Here is a 20,461-nt window from a genome sequence, read left to right as displayed (position 1 = left end):
TTAACAGCTATTTAGGACACCTAATCATATGCTGTGTTTTATTGTTTCTCAATTACTTTGTATGCATGAGTCATGACCTCCCAAGGAGGCTGAGGACAGCCAGCCATATTTTATACTTCGGGGGTCCCCCGGAGGAGTTAGGTCAATTGAGGGCATATAGCAAGCACACAGTAAACCAGTGAGGCCTGCCAAATTACATTAACAATTCACCATCATTAGAGTAGCTTAGAACTGGCCATACTCAATGAACTTTCATTTAACTGGCGTTTCCCCGTAAATGAGCCCCTTTTCTACAATACCAATTTTCAAGTTAAAAAAAAATACTGACAGCAAAGACCTGTTAAAAGGAAACTTTTTCATGCACCTCATGTTTGTATTTGAAATACAACTTCCTAACCAAGTAAAAAAAAAAGGAAAGAAATTAAAAGCAAAGCACCCTAAACTGTACGGTTCAGGTCTCTACGACTCAGACATCCTGAGTCTCAGACTCACCCCTTACCTTTCTCATGTACTTATCCATTTTTGCATCTAAGAGTTAAAATTTTTAAAAGAAATATATCCCGAATCTCCATATGAACTGTAAGGTCCTCATTTCAAGTGGATACAGGTTAGAATATGTTTGATCATAAAAGCAGAAAGGCTAGAGTAAAGTGCCGTGAAGAATCTATCGGAAGAAATGGGATCAGAGAGATGTGGTGCACTTCCGTTAAGTGCATATCACTTAACTGCATAATCAGCTTGTGCTCCCAAGAATTATGCAGTCTCTGTGTGGCCCCCATTAGATTGAATGTGTTGCTACTCCAGTTAATTGCATATTGGAAAATTGCATAATTCAGCTCTATGCACCCTGAACCGAGTTCCAAATGCCATCCGGTACAATGTAATCAAACTAAGGAAGTGAAGAGCTGGAATACTTATGAGACTCTGCCCATTTGTCACATTTGATTTGCAGAGTCTGTGCTATAAACAAGGCTGCCCATTGGTCATAGGGCTGTGCACTCTGGATTCCTGTCCACCCCCTCACCATCCCAACACAACCTCATGTCCCCATCCAAAAATTAATTTTAAAAGGGTCCAAAAGAAAGCAGGATGCCAGCATGTGAAAATTTGATTAAAAAATAAAATATCTGACTCATAACTGTGGTGTCCTCTTCCTAGACTGACATTATTTACATGGAAGAGCAGAAAAAGCAGGGACTAATCTTGAATCTGGCTGGGCAAATCTTCTCCTCTCTTATGGTCTCAGTTTCCTCTTCTGTACCATAGAAAGAATAGTACTAGCCCCGTTGACCTCACTACACTCTTATGAGGGTTAGATACAATGCTGCTTGGTAAACTACAAAGTGATGCAGCAATCTATTACCAGCTGCAGCAGAGGGAAGAGACTGGGCTTTATATCAAGAAATACAGAGAGCCTATCAAGTTGATAGAAATATTCAGTAAGGATCAAGGGCAGCAGAAAGTGGTAAAAGAGAAATGAAAAGGAGGAAATGCTCCCAACTCTATGGCAAACCCTTCAAAGATCAGATGTTGTCCTTAGTTTCAGTTCCCTTCTTACTCTGTAGAGACTTAGAGCTCCTTCTCATACATGGGCACTCATGCCATGCAATGAGATCCTCATTACACTGCCTGTTTAGCAGACACGGTGGCATATCCACATGAACCAGTGATAAGTATAGGGGCTGGCTATAAAGAAAGATAGCATCCATCACTCAATGCTTTAAGCTCTCCAACTCTCACAAGGAGGGGTTTGAGCCACCCATGCCTGAATCTTGGAATCTAGAGGAAATGCTCACATGCCAACTGGCAATGTTGGAGCATAGCCCAAAGACTTCAAAGGTTTCCTTTGCTCTTTGCAGATTTCCTTCCATAGACATTTTATCCTCAACTTGTATCTATTAGGACTATGAGTGATACTTCTTGGACACCTTTTCTGCCTGTAAAATGGTCCTCCTGAGTCACCTGAAGGAGTCTTTAAGTCAACGGTTGCCAAACTCTAGAGTAGTTGGCTGCTCCTTTGTTGTCTGTGGAGTGGTTGAGAAGAGTGGGTGCTTCGTTCAGCCTCTTACTAGTTGTATAATCCTGGGAAGGGTACTTAATCTCATTAAGTTTTGCTTTTCTTTTCTTCCAAATGGGGCTAATGAAAGTATCTACCTTTCAGGGCTTCTATGAGGGTGAAATGAGATCCCATATGCCAAGCAAAAGGCACAAGACTAAGCTGAGCTACATTACTAGCACAGAGGCCATAGATTACTCAAGATAAACTAATGGGAATTATGCATCAACATCTGTACAGAATTCTGAAGTGACATTTATTTTAACAAAAATGTGGTGGTTTTAGGCAGTTTAATCTGTATATTGTTTGTCTCACTTAAGTGTCTCAGTTCAGTTCAGTTCAGTTCAGTCACTCCGTCGTGTCCGACTCTTTGCGACCCCATGAATCGCAGCACACCAGGCCTCCCTGTCCATCACCAACTCCCGGAGTCTACTCAGACTCATGCCCAATGGAGTCGGTGATGCCATCCAACCATTTCGTCCTCTGTCGTCCCCTTCTCCTCCTGCCCCCAATCCCTCCCAGCATCAGGGTCTTTTCCAACGAGTCAACTCTCCGCATGAGGTGGCCAGTCTAGTAAAGTATTTTTACTGTGGAATGAGGACATCATGACTTCAAGTAAAATGTGAGCACAAATCATTCTAGAACATTACTAGGGAAAGAAGTGACTCACACTTCCACTCTGACGAATATCATCAGATGCAGGCATACTTCACAGTTTGAGGGGGACAATGAGAGTGTGCCTCTGAGGAGCTTGCCCAGAAAAGGCACTTAAATGTCAGATGAATTGAATTAAGCACTGGTTGAGTTGAATTAAGGGCAGAAATTCAACTGACCGGTTGTTCCAACTGGGAGAGTCTACTATTTCTCAGAAAATGGATCAAAAACTGGACAAGCATTTCAGTGTAATATTCCAAACCTTCCAAAATCTGACTCTTTTATGCATCACTATACTCTTAGCAAACTGTACAGTGCTTGATAGCTAATATGTGCTCAATTAATAATGGTTGAATAAGTTAATGAATTTGTTAATGATTCCAATATTTGTTTCTAGCCTCATCTTCCATTATCTTCCAGCATGAACTCTTCACTATATTCAGGCTGATCTACTCATGATTTCCTAAACATTAACTTACTCATTCCTACCTCCAAAACTTTGCTTACAAACCTTCCCGTAAGCCATGTTCACTGCTTCTCTTATGCAAATTTGTCTCACTTTTTGAGGTGTGATGTTTCAAACTGTGTCAACTTGGCTAAGCTAGAACTACATTTCCCAGGCTCTCTTGTGATTCCAGGTTAGAGTTGATGAAAAGAATTTGCAAGGATTTTGGAAGATCAAAGTCTTATTAGATGCGACAAGAGACAAAAACTGGTGCTAGCAGGTTCAGATTTGTCTTGTTTCCACTGCTGCATGACAAGCTCTTCTCCCCAACTGCTGACCCTGATGACCACCAGCTCCCCCTGCCCACCAACAGATGCAAAGTCAACCATCTCCCTGGGCTTTTCCATCATCCCCTTGGTGGTCCCATCTAAGCAGCTAGATTTATCCTGGCTTTCCAGAGTTCCCTTGCAATTCCTACTTATCTACCAGTGCCAGTGTTTCAGGAAGACCAGTTAGTGATTTGATCTCTGATCTTCCAGCTCCTCTTTCTGGATTTTACATCCCCAGATCCTCCCATAATTACATAACATCTAATCGCTATAATAAATTCCTTATTCCTTAACAGGCATAGTAGTTTTGCTTCTCTGATGAATCTTACACTGATACACAAGGCTCAGTTCATGTAACAGCTGTTCCTTGATGAATTCTTGACCTCTCCAGAGCATTTCCTCGACAATGTCTTTGGTACAGTGTGTTTGTGGTCCTCCACTGACATTACTCACACATTGCTTTGTATTGTGTTTATATCCACCTGTGCTTTCACGGTGCTCAGAACATGGTTGGTATTCAGTAAGAGTTCAATGAGTAACTGGAAGTTTACACGGCATTTGTGTCATCACTCTCCCCTCTCACACAACAGTCATTATTCATTGATCTCACCTTGCTTTCCCATCATGCTTGAGCTCTGCCTCATGAACCTTCTCCAAGCAGCACTATAGATGGACAACTGTAGCTGGCGTGGAAGAAGAGACCTATCTGCCATACTGAAACCTTTGAGTATAATGACTTATACTTCTTAGGCAAATTAAATAATTTGTGGGTTTGACCCCCGGGTTGGGAAGATCCCCTGGAGGAGGGCATGGCAACCCACTCCAATCTTCTTGTCTGGAGAATCCCCATGGACAGAGGTGTCTGGCGGCCTGTGGTTCCTGGGGTTACAAAGAGTTGAACATGACTGAAGAGATTTAGCACAGTATGCACAAAAGGTCACAGTGCTTGCACACACAGAGCTCAGTAAATGTGAATTCCCTTCCCAGCCTCCTACCCCACTGCACCCAGCTTTCACACAGTAGGTAGCCAATAAATAATTGTTGAATGAGAGAATGTCAGTGCAATGTTCACAAAATGAGCTGTATGACCTCTACAAACCAAAGTGACTCACAGAGATTTCACCTTTTAAAATAATGAATAAACAGAAGGACAGCTAGAGTGAACTTACTGCATTTTAAGAAGGCCACTCCAGCCATTTCTGGTTCTTTCAAAGCTAAAGAAGACAAAATACAAACAAGCCCAGACTCCAACCAACAGAAACATGTAGCATTCTGTTAAGTACTTGAAAAGAGGGAAAACCTTTCTAGCTTCTGTACTTCTGGGGTGATTAGCCTGTTTCTTAGTAGTCACATAAGAGGAAGATTATAAGAGGAGGATTATAGAAGAGAAAAGAAACTTGGAAAGGAATTTTTTTTTGTAAATTTCTGAGAAGGGTATCAAAATGAGACACAATTGACTTGACCCTTAGAAATATTATTTTTGGATTTTTGGTAGGTTCTCTGTTCCTGGTTTTGCTTTGCCGGTCAAAGTCCATATTGCTAAGAATTCTGGCAGGTACCTCCCATTTCTGTGCTCATTCTCCATCTTCTGTTTCTGTGAATGGGATGTAGTGATGTCCCCGGTCATCCTGGCAATCAGTAATTGAAAGCATAGATGTGAAAAAACAAAAACAAAAGAAGCAGTGTGCTCATTCCAATGGGTGACAAGGTAAATTAAATAAGCTTACTCTACAGGATAGACAGTGTCCAAAGTAAACCAGTCCCAAATCCTTGTGATGTACACATAAAACCCTGGTGCTAAGCAGCAAACGAAGTGCAATATTGTCCTTTCTCACTTGAAAACTGGGTATCTGTCTTCCATTGGCTTCTCATTAGAAGAACTATTTGAAGATTATTTCCATTTAAAAAAAATTTTTAGTTGGAGGATAATTCCTTTACAATATTGTGTTGGCTTCTGCCACGCAACAACATGAATCAGCCACAAGTTACACATGTGTCCCTTCCCTCCTGAACCTCCCCCCAACCCCCACCCCATCCCACCCCTCTAGGTTGCCACAGAGCAGAGGTTGAGCTCCCTGTGTCCATTCAGCAGCTTCCCACTGGCTCTTTTACACACGGAAGTGTATATATGTCAATGCTGCCCCCGCAATATTTTCCATCCTTTCTTCCCCTCACTGTGTCTGAAGTCTTTTCTATATGTCTGCATCTCTATTCCTGCACTGCAAATAGGTTCATCATTACCATTTGTCTAGATTTCTAACATATGTATTAATATATGAAAATTTTCTCTACCTCTGGCTTACTTCATTCTGTATAATAGGTTCTAGGTTCATTTGCCTCACTAGAACTGACTCAAATGCATTCCTTTTTATGGCTGAGTAATATTCTATTGTACATATGTACCATATATCTTCTTTATCCAAGACTATCTCAACTTAATTGACATGTATTCACACACCCAAGCCTAGTGTATGCATAACCTAACAAGTAATATACTACATCTGTTTCCTACATCCATCAAAAGAGCACTAAGCTTGGGGTAACTGATAAATGTGAGACATTCTCATTTCGCCTCCACATTTTGGGACATACTATAATAACCTGGGTCCTCTCAGGAGCACTAGTAGTAAAGAATCCGTCTGCCAATGCAGGAGACATAGAGACTTGGGTTCATCCCTGGGTCAGGAAGGCCCGCTGGAGGAGGGCATGGAAATCCACTCCAGTTTTGTTGCCTGGAAAATCTCATGGACAGGGGAGCCTGGCAAGCTACAATCCACAGGTTCACACAACGTCTGACACAAATGAAGTGACTTAGCACACACGCAAACATACATTATAAGATAGATCCGCTGCCTCTAGTCTTCTCTAGACTTAAAGTTATGTGAATAGTAGATACTGCTTTTATATGTTTGCAATCCCAGGGTCTGAAACAAGGCCTGGCATAGAGAATGTGATGAGTACATGTGTCCTGAATAATGAGTGAGTTTTACCATATCGGTATAGAAATGCCCCCCAAAGATGGCTTTGTTGTAATTCCCAGAACTTTTGAACGTATGGAAAACAAAAGTGTTAGTTGCTCAGTCATGTCTGACTCTTTTGTTACCCCCTGGACTATAGCCTGCCGGGCTCCGATGTCCATGGGTTCTCCAGGTAAGAATACTGGAATGGGTCACCATTCACTTCTCCAGGGGATCTCCCCTACCCAGGGATCGAATCTGGGTTTTCTGCACTGCAGGCAGATTCTTTACCATCTGAGCCATACTGCAAAAGGACTTTGTGGATGTGATGAAGAATCTAGAGAAGGGGAGATTATCTTGGATGATCTGGGTGGGGCCCAAAGTACTCACAAAGGTCCTTATTAGTGAAAGAGGGAGGAGAGAGATCTGAGAAGGTGATGGGATGACCAAAGCAGAGGTCAGAGTGATGGAGAGCCATGAGCCAAGGAATGTGTATAAACTCTAGACACTGGAAGAGGCAAGGAGACAGATTCTCCCCAGATCCTCCAGAAGGACACAGTTTGCAGATGCTTTCTTTTTAGCCCAGTGAGACCCAATTTGAACTTCTGACCTCTAGAACTGTAATAAATGTGCTTTAAGCCCAGAGTTTACAGTGCTTTGTTAACAGTGGCAATAGGAAACTAATGCAGTAGCTTAACATTAATAAACCGCAGAAGTTGTTTTAAAATTGAGATATAATTGACATATAGCATTGTATTATTTTATGGATAATAATCAAAATGATGGCTGGCATTTATTGAGCACTTAGGGAGAACCACAGTACAAGATCCTTTGTAGACAGAGTTTATTAATTCTCAGAACTATATCATAAGGTAGATATTCTTTCCTTCAAATTACAACTGAGGAAACAGAAGTCTAAAAAAGTGAAGCTATTTCATCAAGATCACATATTTAGCAAGTGGCAGGACAAGGAGTTGAATTCAAGCAGTCTGAGTCCATGTCACACCATCTCCCATGCTTGTGCTGAGAAGTGTGGAAAATAATAGAGACCAGTAACTTAGAGATAGAATGAGAAGGACCATCCCAACTCAGATGCCATGGTAGAGAGAATATCACAGATGCTGAAGGATCTATGACCTACACTGAAGGATGTAAAAAGGACAAGAAAGCTGGATTATTCAGGATTCGGTACCACTGGATCTTGAAATGTACTTGGACCATGTCGGTCAGTACACAGTGGAGTGGCCTTCCAGTCCAGGGAAATGGAATGAAAGAAGGGAACTGTGATGCATGTGGGCCTGGAAATGGAGAAAGAAAATGGAAAGCCTGTGAGGGGAAAAGTCTGAGAAAGAAAAACAAGATAAAATACTTAATTATTTTTATGGGAATGGTACCATCTGTTGAGCACCTATTCCACCCTAAAGGGAACATTCACATTTGTTATTTTATTTAATCCTCACAAAACCTCTGCTAAATGAGTATTATTAACCTCATTTTTACTAGGGAGGAAATTAAACATCCAGAGAGGTTAAATAATTGCTGAAAGGCATGTATCCAAGAAGTTTGATTCCAAAATTCATGCTTTGTCCTTTGTTTCTTTCTGCCCCCATGATAATCTCAGCCCTCTTCCAAGAAGGAGCAAATTTCCATTGAAATAAGAATGATAGGCAGAGCTGCCTTGAAAATTGGAAAGAGTTGCTTTGGAGGTTGGCAAGTTAAGGACAATCAAGCTGAGGCTAGTTTTTATCCAGGCAGCTGTTGAACCAGTTTAGCTCAAGTCCTGAGCTAAGCAAGGGCAATAGAACATCACAGCAAAATGACACACATCTTCTCTGCCTTATATTTAGTGAAGGAACAGAGGAGTAAAAAGACTTTTCCACACCAACTTCAGGTTAGTGTTTATTCATAGGGAGGGAAAGTGGGGAAAGATTTGGGAGAGGTAGAATTTTACTTATGTCATAATCTTTTATTTCATAAGAGAAAAAAGAGAAATCTGAAACAAGTTCAGCAAATCACTAATATATATTTAATCTCATGGAGAAGGAAATGTCAACCCACTCCAGCATTCTTACCTGGGAAACCCAATGGACAGAGGAGCCTGGTAGGCTACAGTCTATGGCGTTGCAAGAGTCAGACACGACTTTGCAGCTTAACGACAAATTTAATCTCCGTGCTTAGCACACAGGTAGGTATCTGTTTCATTACTCTTCTTCCTTAGTTTGTAATATGTCACAGTAAGGTTCAAGTCAATGAACATAAGAAATATTGCTTTTAAAAGAGATAACCACAATTGTAAACCATCAGTGCCACACTAGTGGGAAGCACAGATTAGCACAGAAGGACAGCCGAGGGGCATCTGTGTGTGTGTGCTCAGTTGCTCCGCTGTGTCCGACTCTTGTGACTCCATAGACTGTAGCCTGGCAGTCTCCTCTGTCCATGGGATTCTCCAGGAAAGAATACTGGAGTGGGTTGCCGTTTCCTCCTCCAGGGGATCTTCCTCAACCTAAAAAGAAGCCGGAGGTACGTCCCTGGCGATCCAGTGGTTAAGACTCCATGCTTCAGATGCAGGGGGCGTGCGTTTGATCTCCTGTTGGGGAATTAAGATCCCACATGCTGTGTAGACTGCCAAAAACTAAAAACTAAAATTGAAAATTAAAAAAATGACGCTGGAAAAGGCAAGGAAATGGGTTCTCCCTTCAAGTTTCCAGGACACGTCTCTGTGGATAATTTCATTTTAGCCTCATGAGACCTGATGGAACTTCTGTCCTCAGCCATGCCTGCAAGACCCTGTAAGAGACACTTGGAAGTGGATGATCAGAGTGTTTCAAAACAAGGAGCAGCAGAAAGCAGATGCCTCAGAGTCAGGGAGAGCAGGGCCCATTCCTGTGATCTCCAGGCGTCAGCTCACAAGTCCTGACTGTGTCGGGAGAGGGGAGGGGATGATGGTGGGTGAGACTCAGTCAGGATAAACCTTTTAAGCCAGGAAAAGGAATTTGGATTTTATATGAAATAGGAGCTTCTGGGGAGATTTAAGCCAGATAAAGATGATCAGGTTTGCTTTTCAAAAAGATCCTTCTGATGGGAATAAGAAGGTTCTTATTCTGAGAGGAAGGTGGGACTCAGCCAGGTAGACTGGACAGTAGTCTATCGCAAGATCCTAGATGAGAGATATCCGGGGCTCTGAAAGAACAAAGTTGCAGTGAGGATGAAGTAATGTTTACAGAGTACTGATGAGGTATAATTTAAAAACTTGGTGATCCATCAGATATAGGAAGGAGATAGCATCAAAGATAGCTTCCAGGTTTCTTCCTTGGTATTTCCAGGATGCACTGCTATTTTCTGTCATAAGGAACACAGGAGAAATATGAATTTTCTATAAATGGTGCTGGATAAACCAGACATCCATATGCAAAAAAAAAAAAAAAGTCTTCATAAAGACCTTACACTTTTCACAAAAATTAACTTAGATCACAGAGCTGAATGTAAAATACAAAATAAAATTCCTAAAAGATAACACAGAGAGACACATGTATGTACCCCAATGTTCATTGCAGCACTGTTTACAATAGCTAGGACATGGAAGCAACCTAGATAACCATTGGTAGATGAATGGATAAGGAAGTTGTGGTATGTATACACAATGGAAGATTATTCAGCTATAAAAAAGAACACATTTGAGTCAGTTCTAATGATGGATGAAACTGGAGCCTATTATACAAAGTGAAGTAAGTCAGAAAGAGAAACACCAATACTGTATATTAATGCATAGATATGGAAATTAGAAAGACAGTAACGATGACCCTATTTGCTAGACAGCAAAAGAGACATGGATGTAAAGAAAAGACTTTTGGACTATGTGGGAGAAGGCGAGGGTGGGGTGATTTGAGAGAATAGCATTGAAACATATATATTACTGTATGTTCAAAGATGGCCAGTGCAAGCTTGATGCATGAAGCAGGGCACTCAAAGCCGGTGCTCTGGGACAACCCAGAATGATGGGGTGGGGAGGGATGTGGGAGAGGGGTTCAGGGTGGAGGGACACGTAAATCCATGGCTGATTCATGTCTATATATGGCAAAAACCACCACAATATTGTAAAATAATTAGCCTCCAATTAAAATAAATTAATTAATTAAAAAAAATAAGAAAATGAGGTTAAGGGGAAAAAAGTTATAGGGATGGCAAATAATCATACTAAAAGGTGCTCCACACCATATCTTATGAAATGCAAATTAAAACAATAAGATACAACTACACATCTATTAGAATGGCTGTAATCCAAAACCCTAACACCAAATGCTGGTGAGGATGTGGAGCAATAGAACTCTCATTCAATACTAGTGATATGTAAAATGGTACAGCCACCCTGGAAGACAGTTGAACAATTTCTTACAAAACTAAACCTATTCTTACCACACAGTCCAGCAATCATGCTCCTTGGTAGTTACCTAAAGGTTTTGAAAATATTTGTCCACACAAAAACCTTCACACATATGTTTCAGTTCAGTTCAGTCGCCCAGTTGTATCTGACTTTTTGTGACCCCATGGATTGCAGCACACCAGGCTTCCGTGTCCATCACCAACTCCCGGAGCTTGCTCAAATTCATGTCCATCGAGTCGGTGATGCCACCCAACCACCTTATCCTCTGTTGTCCTCTTCTCCTCCAGCCTTTAATCTTTCCCAGCATCAGGGATTTTTCCAGTGAGTCAGCTCTTTGCATCAGGTGGCCAAAGTATTGGAGCTTCAGCTTCAGGATCAGTCCTTCCAGTGAATATTCAGGAATAATTTCCTTTAGGATTGACTGGTTGGAACTCCTTGCAGTCCAAGGGACATACGTTTATAGCACCTTTATTCATAATTGCCAAAACTTAGAAACAATCATGATATCCTTCAGTAGGTGAAAGGATAAATGTGCTGTGCTGTGCTTAGCTGCTCAGTCGTGTCTGACTCTTTGTGACCCCATGGACTGTAGCTCGCCAGGCTCCTCTGTTCATGGGGATTCTCCGGGCAAGAATACTGGAGTGGGTTGCCATGCCCTTCTCCAAGGGACCTTACCAACCCAGGGATTGAACCTGGGTCTCCCACGTTGCAGGCAGATTATTTACCAGCTGAGCCACCAGGGAAGCCCAAGAATACTGGAGTGGGTAGCCTATCCCTTCTCTAGGGCATGTTTGCAACCCAGAAACTGGGTTCTCTTGTACTGCAGGTGGATTCATTACGCGCTGAGCTACTAGGGAGGCCTGGTTTGTCATTATGTATTTGTTTAAACCCAGAATGTACAACATCAAGAATGAAGCCTAGTGTAAACTCTGGACTCTGGGTGAATATGATGTGTCGGTATTCATCAACTGTAACAAACGTACCACTGTGGTGGTGAATGTTGATAATGGGGGAGTCTATGGAAACCCACTCCAGTACTCTTGCTTGGAAAATCCCATGGACAGAGGAACCTGGTAGGCTACAGTCCATGGGGTGGAAAAGAGTCAGACACGACTGAGCGACTTCACTTTCACTTTTCTTTCATAGGTGTTTGGGGGTGAGGAGTATATGAGAATTGAAGCTTCTGCTCAATTTTGCTGTGAACCTGTTCTAAAAAATAAAGCTTATTATATTAAAAAAATGAAAATGAGAACAATTTCGAAAATGTAAATAGGTCTGGAGAAATATAAGCAGAAATGTTTTAATGGGTAGTTTATTAGTTCATTCCCAATTTATAGATGAGAAAACTGAGGCTTGAGGGATAAAGGATCTTGCTCAAGGTCAAGCAGCACATTAAGTGCTGAGGGTAGAATTTGAACCTATAAACTTTCATTCCCAAGCCCATCTGAGTAGCCATGTGTGAGTGAAGTTTGAGCCCATCTTAGTTTCCTATTGTTGCTGTACCATTTTAAAAGTAGGAAAGATAAAGGGGCCTAAATGGAAGTAAGCTTTTAGTACTTTACCTCAAGGGGTAAAATGTTGATACCGATAGATCATGATAAGTTAGGTATATGTCTTATATATCAAGAGCAATGACTGAAGAAAATCATGCAAAGTGATGTATTCAAAGCATTGAAAATAAAGGAAAATGGATGTTCTAAAAATTTCAACTAGTACTCAGGAGGCAAAAAAGACAAAATGAGAAATGAAGGGAGAAAAAAGTAATTACAATGGCAGACATAAGCCTTAACATATGAATAATTAAGTTAAATGCAAATGGTCTAGGTATTTTAATTAAAAGACAAAGATTAGCAAAATGGAAGAAAAGTATGATCCAACAATATGCAGGCTATTAATAGCACACTTTGAACATAATAACTGACTAGTTTCCTATTATTGCTTAGTAGCTTAGAACAACCCACATTTATAATCTTACAGTTCTGGAGGTTATTAGTCTACAGTGGGTTTTTCTGGACTAAACTCAAGGTATCAGCAGAATCACATTCCTCTGGAGGCTCTAGGGGAGAATCCCTTTCCTTCTTTTTCCAGTTTCTAGGGTCCATCTACATTCCTTGGCTCATGGCCCCTTCTACCATCTTCAAGACCAGTGGTATAGAACCTTCAATTATCTCTTCTCTCTGACCTCTGCTTCAGTCATCTCCTCTTTGGCTCTCCCGCCTCTCTATTTCCCTTATAAGTACTTTTGTCATTGTATTAAGCCCACCCAGATAATCCAAGATAATCTTCCCATTTTAAGATCCTTACTTTAATCACATAGGCAGTCTTTATTTCCATGTAAGTTTCTGGGGATCATGACATGAACATCTTTGGGGGCTTATTATTCTGCAGATGGTGATTGCAGCCATGAAATTAAAAGACGCTTATTCCTTGGAAGGAAAGTTATGACCAACCTAGATAGCATACTAAAAAGCAGAGACATTACTTTGCCAACAAAGGTCCGTCTAGTCAAGGCTATGGTTTTTCCAGTGGTCATGTATGGATGTGAGAGTTGGACTGTGAAGAAAGCTGAGTGCTGAAAAATTGATGCTTTTGAACTGTGGTGTTGGAGAAGACTCTTGAGAGTCCCTTGGATTGCAAGGAGATCCAACCAGTCCATCCTAAAGGAGATCAGTCCTGGGTGTTCATTGGAAGGACTGATGTTGAAGCTGAAACTCCAGTACTTTGGTCACATCATGCGAAGAGTTGACTCATTGGAAAAGACCCTGATGCTGGGAGGGATTGGGGGCAGGAGGAGAAGGGCACGATAGATGAGATGGCTGGATGGCATCACCAACTTGATGGACATGAGTCTGAGTAAACTCCGGGAGTTGGTGATGGATAGGGAGGCCTGGCGTGCTGCGATTCATGGGGTCGCAAAGAGTTGGACACAACTGAGCGACTGAACTGAACTGACTGATTCTGCTTCTCATAAGTCTCTAGGCAAAATATAGGCAGACAAATGATCTTTTCACAAATATAGACTCACATAAGAAAGCTATAGCCTGCTGTGTCATTAGACGCTCCTATGGCTAAATCCTTCCTAAGGACCAGTGTTCCCTGGGCACATAAATAGTGGACAATTCCAGATTCCACTGTTTCTTGGGGAAAGGCTACTATGCCTTCCAGCTCTGGTTTTTATTCATCTGGGGTTTGGGTGGGATTGGACCTGCAAATGGCAGGTTTTATAACAGGCAACAGAAGCAAGCAGGGGCTAATACACCTAAAGTTAAAGTGAATGGATAGAGATGGGGAAAATCTGAAGATGATTGTCAGCTATTCCTAAAGACTCTATGGAAAATTCCAGTGTGGGAAAAAGTCCATAAGAATTTATATTGAACAACAGCAAAACAATCAACAAACAAGTCAAATATAACCATATATATGTATATACACACACAGTTGAGAACATGAAATAACTCACTTTAGGAAACCACAAACTATTCTTTCCACAGGAGGTGAATATGGGAGTCAGCTAGGCAAAGCAGGTTATTTTGACCTCTCAGAGTGAACTATATCTGAACTCTGCTTTAAGGAAAATGAATACTTTTCATAGTCAGTGAAGAGTATTATGGAAGTTCAAGGCTAGACGTCAATAACAAATCATTAGACTCTTATAACTTTGTTTCTTCTTTTTTGATTTAAAAAAAAAAAAAGAACCTAGGATTCCCGGTGGTCCAGAGGTTAGCTCTCTGCACTTTCACTGCCAAAAGTTTGGGTTCAGTCTCTGATTGGAGGACTAAGATCCCACAGCAGCATGGCCAAAACCAACCAAATAAAAACCTCCAGTGGGGCAGTTATAAGAGATCTATGCCCAACTATCTACTCACACAGGATTAATAAGGATTTAGAATGGTGTAGTGATTAGACAGGGAGGCCTGGCGTGCTGCGATTCATGGGGTTGCAAAGAGTCGGACACGACTGAGCAACTGAACTGAACTGAACTGAACTGAACTGAACTGGAGTGATTACAGCAGGCAATGGGCTTAGGAGTCAGACTTAGTTTCAAGTCTGCTAACAGTGTAAGGATGGTCATTTAATCTCTCTAACTCTTAGTCTCATTATGCATAAAATAAGGCTAAATGATAGTTACTGACCTTGCAAAAGTGTTACAGTACTACATGAGATAAGAAATACAAAATCTTAAAAACAATCTATCATTTTCTAAGGGAAAGCTTTCCCTGGTGGCTCAGATGGTAAAGAATCTGCCTGTAATGCAGGAGACCAGGGTTTGATCCCTGGAATCATTTATTAAATATATATATGCACCACACACTGTGAAATACACTATTTTATTTAACCATACAACAATCATATAAGGAAGATAATATCTCCATTTTAAGAATAAGAACACTAAGATTCTAAGTTTACCCATAATATGTGGCAGATTTATTTGATCCTAAAGACTAAGAGCTTAAATTCCATATATATGCGTTAGTATACTGTATTGGTCTTTATCTTTCTGGCTTACTTCACTCTGTATAATGGGCTCCAGTTTCATCCATCTCATTAGAACTGATTCAAATGAATTCTTTTTAATGGTTGAGTAATATTCCATGGTGTATATGTACCATAGCTTCCTTATCCATTCATCTGCTGATGGGCATCTAGGTTGCTTCCATGTCCTGGCTATTATAAATAGTGCTGCGATGAACATTGGGGTGCATTACCCTACATAGCCACTGATATAGTTGGATGGTGGGTAGGTAGTGAAAGGTTGAATCAGGAACTGGCCTGAGCTGTGCAGAGAAGCACATTTAGCTAAAACTTCCTGCTAACATCTTAGAGGCAAACAGGATGCCGCTGTTGTTTAGTCGCCATGTTGTGTCTGTCTCTTTTGCAATCCCATGGGCTGTAGCCCACCAGGCTCCTCCGTCCATGAGATTCCCCAGGCAAGAATACTGGCATGGGTTGCCATTTCCTTCTCCAGGGGATCTACCTGACCCAGGGATTGAACCTGTATCTCCTGCATTGGCAGGTGGATTCTTTACCACTGAGCCCCAGGGAATCCCAAGTAATCTATATCTATACATAAAAGACCTTTATCACTGGACAGGGAGCTAACTGGCCTGCTTTACAAGGTGACCATGAGGATTGGGGTAATCAGGTCAGGAAGGTACATAATGACACATCATGATATGACACATATTAGCTGATTTAGTAGACCACTCCCAACCCCTCCTTCCTATTCTTTCTAATAATCTACTGATTGGTCTGAGAACTCCTTCCAGTAATCACCCATTCCTAGGTAAGAATTTAATGTTTATGAAATGCTTACACTGTGTCAGGCATTGTTCTAAGCCCTGGGATCATCAGGGATTTCAATAAGTCAGCATAGGCTCATTTCTTCATTCCTGCTCCTGAGACAAGAGTTAGGGTTGGAACCATGTTTGGATGACAACCCCTAATGTTTGACAGAAAACAACAAAACTCTGTAAAGCAACTATCCTTCAATTAAAAAATAAATTAAAAACAAAACAAAATACTCTGAAGTAGAAGGTTATTTAATCTCAGATTAACTTATATCCAGTTAACCCATTCTAGAGTTCCCATTCACTCAAAAAACATTTTGGGAAACTTCCCGAGTGGTCCAGTGGCTAAGACTCCACACTCCCAATGCAGGCGGGGCTGGGTTTGATCCCCGGTCATGGAACTAGATCCCACATGCTGCAACTAAGAGTTCACACGCCACAGCTGAAACATCCTGTGTGCATCAACTAAGACTCAGCACAGCTAAATAAATGAAGAAACAAATAAATATTAAACAAAGCATTTTTTGAGCACCTCTTATATTCTAGGAACTGTTCTAAGCACTAAGAACACAGTACTATATGAAACAAAGTCCCTGTCCCCACCAAGCTTACATTCGAGTAGGAGAGAGAAAGAGAATACATAAACATATGTAATTTCCAGTAGCAATAAATGCTGTGAAGAGAATGAAGCAGAAACAGGATTCAGAGAGTGACCAGTGGAAGGCTGGGGCAGTATTTTAGAAGGGATGGTCAGGGACAATACTTGAGCAGACACCTGAACGAGTGAGGAACCAGGTCAGGCAAAAACCTGAAAAAGAGCATCCCAGGCGAAGGAAAGAGTCAGGATGAAAATATTGAGGTGGGAAACTGTTTGGCACATGTGAAGGACAGGAGAACTGATGCAGGATTGGAGATTTGTGAGAAAAGCAACACCTTCTGGATTTATTTTTATCATTTAGCTGTTGTGTGAAGAATATATAGTAGGAAGGCATAAGCAGAATGGACACACAGTAGGTCAATAAATAGTTGAGAATTAATAAACAATGAATTCATTTTTTGTACACCTTTTTAAAAGACTTGTTGCACTGAAAGTAATTTATATGATGTCTCAGACCACTCAATCATAATCATATAAAGAAGACATGCCATTCTTCCTAATGTTTCTTGTGCTACAATAGTACATGAATTTCACAATTCCAATAAGTCTTTAAATTTTGAGGTATGTCTGAAAATCAAAGATGGGACCATGAGCCTACATAATCATACCCTCTTAAATATAAAATTAGCTCACATGATTAAAGTTCAAACACTACACACTTTCTAAAAGTGTTCTGGTAAAACAACGTTTTTCTTTGGCATATGCAGTCCAAATAGCTCTAACCTTAATCATTTTTCAAGTCTTAATCTCCACATGCTTGGCATATTCTGATAACATTGACAGGTTAAAAGCAACATTCTGTTGTATGCACAGCGATTGCTTGCAATTAACCTTAATTTAGGCTGAAAGTAGACTGAACAGCTGCTTCATAGCAACATTTCTAAATTTATTAGATAAATATCTCCAGAGAACTTCAGATTAAAAAGCAACAAAAACAAAATCTGCAGTACTGCAGCCTTCTCTTAGTAAGGAGAGTCTTGAAGCACTGCACACGCTAGTAGGACTACTTTCCTGAGAAGAGAGACATTTGGGGCCCTTGTTACACAGCGTAGCTGCAGATAACGGTAACTGAAGATAGGAAAATGTAGGTAAACAATGTTTAAAGAACACACCCTACGCTTCTTCTGTAAAAGGAATTTTAAAGTCCACTGATATTTTACTGAGGGTATAACCACACGAGAGCCCCAGTGTAAGGAACCTTTGCAAATTTCAGATGGAATTCCTCAAAGCTTAATGCCATCATTCCATTCCTTTAAAATATATTTAATAAATAGTGACTATTATCTATGTCATCTTAACCTCTCAACATTAACTGGTATTATTATCCCTATTTATATGAAGACAGACTGCCTCAGAACTGTTACAGTAACAACACTAGTTGTAAAGACAGGAGACAACTCAGGCCTGATTCCAAATTCTGTGCCTTTCTCAATGAACTGTGCTACTGGGGTGACAGGCCTTTGATATCATGTGTTAGGTCTGCCTTTTTCTTTTAAAGGTACCTATTCTTTATTTTTTATTTTTATTTTTAAATTTATTTATTTTAATTGGAGGCTAATTACTTTACAATATTGTAGTGGTTTTTGCCGTACATTGACATGAATCAGCCATGGGTGTACATCTGTTCCCCATCCTGAACCCCCCTATTCTTTAAAGTCAGAATCACATTAGAAATCAGGGTAAGTGTATCTTGAAGAGGAAGAAGGAGAAGAAGAGAGCAAAATTTTCTTGAGCTCTTTGTTCTAATTTACCCATACTATTAGGGACTTCCTGCTGGCTCAGTGGTGAAGAATCTGCCTGCAAAGCAGGAGCTGCAAGCTCAAATGCTGAGTCGGGAAGATCCCCTGGAGAAGGAAATGGCAACTCACTCCAGTATTCTTGCCTGGGAAATCCCATGAACAGAGGAGTCTGGCGGGCTATATAGTCCATTGGGTCCCAAAAGAGTTGGATACGGCTTAGTGACTAAAACAATAATAACAACTCATACTATTATTTATGGTGTCAAATACATCCATGCAAATAATGCATGTTTACTGTAGAAGTTTTAGAAGTTCAGAAAAGCTGGAAAAAAAAACCTAAATAAATAAAATTCAGCTGCAATCCAACCACCCACATGCCTCTAGTTTCATTTGACCGCAGCAACACCAAGCAGAACGTGACAGTATGGTTCTATCTAACATCTCTCCTGCTGTCACACACACATAATGCGAATTTTGGTCTAGAAACTGCTGCAAACACCAGATGAGGTTAACAGCATCTTTGAACTTCCCTGGTAGCTCAGCTGGTAAAGAATCTGTCTGCAATGTGGGAGACCTGGGTTCGATCCCTGGGTTGGGAAGATCCTATGGAGGAGGGCATGGCAACCCGCTCCAGTATTCTTGCCTGGAGACTCCCCACAGACAGAGGAGCCTGGCGGGTTACAGTCGATGGGGTCACAAAGAGTCAGACACGACTCAGCTACTAAGCACAGCACAGCACAACAGCATCTTTAGGTCTTTGACAACAATCGCTGCTGTATCACAGTCTTATTTTAATATTCATAAAACACTTTTGCATTTGCACGATGTAAAGCTGAGAAGTTTGAGGAAGTTCTTTTTTTCTTTTTAAAAGACTCAGTATAGGAAGATAATCCCATCTTCACTGAAAACATTAAACAACATACTAAAAAAATCTGCAGTACCCAGTGATCAGCAGTGTATTTCAAAGAATGAGATGACTGTAATTATCACATTGTAGGAGTATAGCAATTAATAGACCTGGATTTAAATCTTGGTTGTACTACTTATTTCATGACCTTGGTCAAGAGATTCAGTCTTTATGGGACTCAATTTGATGGCTCAGTGGTAAAGAATCTCCCTGCCAATGCAGGAGATGCAGGAGACTTGGGTTTGATACCTGGGTTGGGGAGATCCCCTGGAGAAGGACCTGGCAATTCGCTTCCAGTATTCTTTCCTGGGAAATCTCATGGACAGAAGAGCCTGGTGAGTTACAGTCAATGGGGTTGCAAAGAGTCTGACATGACTTAGCAGCTAAACAAAACAGAGCTTAGCATATCTTGTATAAAGTCCTTGTAAAAGGAACTTTTAACAAAATCTTCTTGAAATTTTAAGCCTTAATGTTGCAATAAATATTTTTCTTTAAAAGTATATTTTCTAAGATAGTAAATAACATTGTTTCTTCATCAAAGACTAGCTTTAAGAGCATTGCTACCTTTACTGCTCTGTTTTAAAAGATATAGGAATGAGTACCATGATGATTAACTCAACTACAAAAACACTATTCCAGGACTCTGTTGGGTAGTTGGCGCTGTACAGAATTTTTATTCATTCCTAACCTGTAACTTTTCTCATTCACCAAATTTACCTCCCCACCTATCCCCTCTCAGCAGCGCAGAATAAAGACCATTATGAATGAGCTTCCTATGTACTCCTTAAAATCTTCGCCTCTCATCATGAAGAGGACAATTAGATAATTCAGTCGACTACACGACATCCTGTGCAAAATATTAATGACAGATTGGCTACCACTGCCCAATACCCACACCAGCTTCCTTTCTCTAGCAGCAATCCTGCTCTCCAAGTTTGGCTTTTCTTCTCCAGCCCACAGGATGTGAAGGGCAGTCAGCACTGGTAAGCAGTGGTCTAACTGTGGAGCAAGGGGGTGGCTGCAGGTCTCTGCAGCATTTTGTCTGCA

The sequence above is a fragment of the Dama dama genome, chromosome 20 (assembly GCF_033118175.1).
Source record: "Dama dama isolate Ldn47 chromosome 20, ASM3311817v1, whole genome shotgun sequence".
NCBI classification, from domain to species: domain Eukaryota; kingdom Metazoa; phylum Chordata; class Mammalia; order Artiodactyla; family Cervidae; genus Dama; species Dama dama.
The sequence above is the reverse complement of the archived record's forward strand: the minus strand, read 5'-3'. Positions refer to the sequence as shown.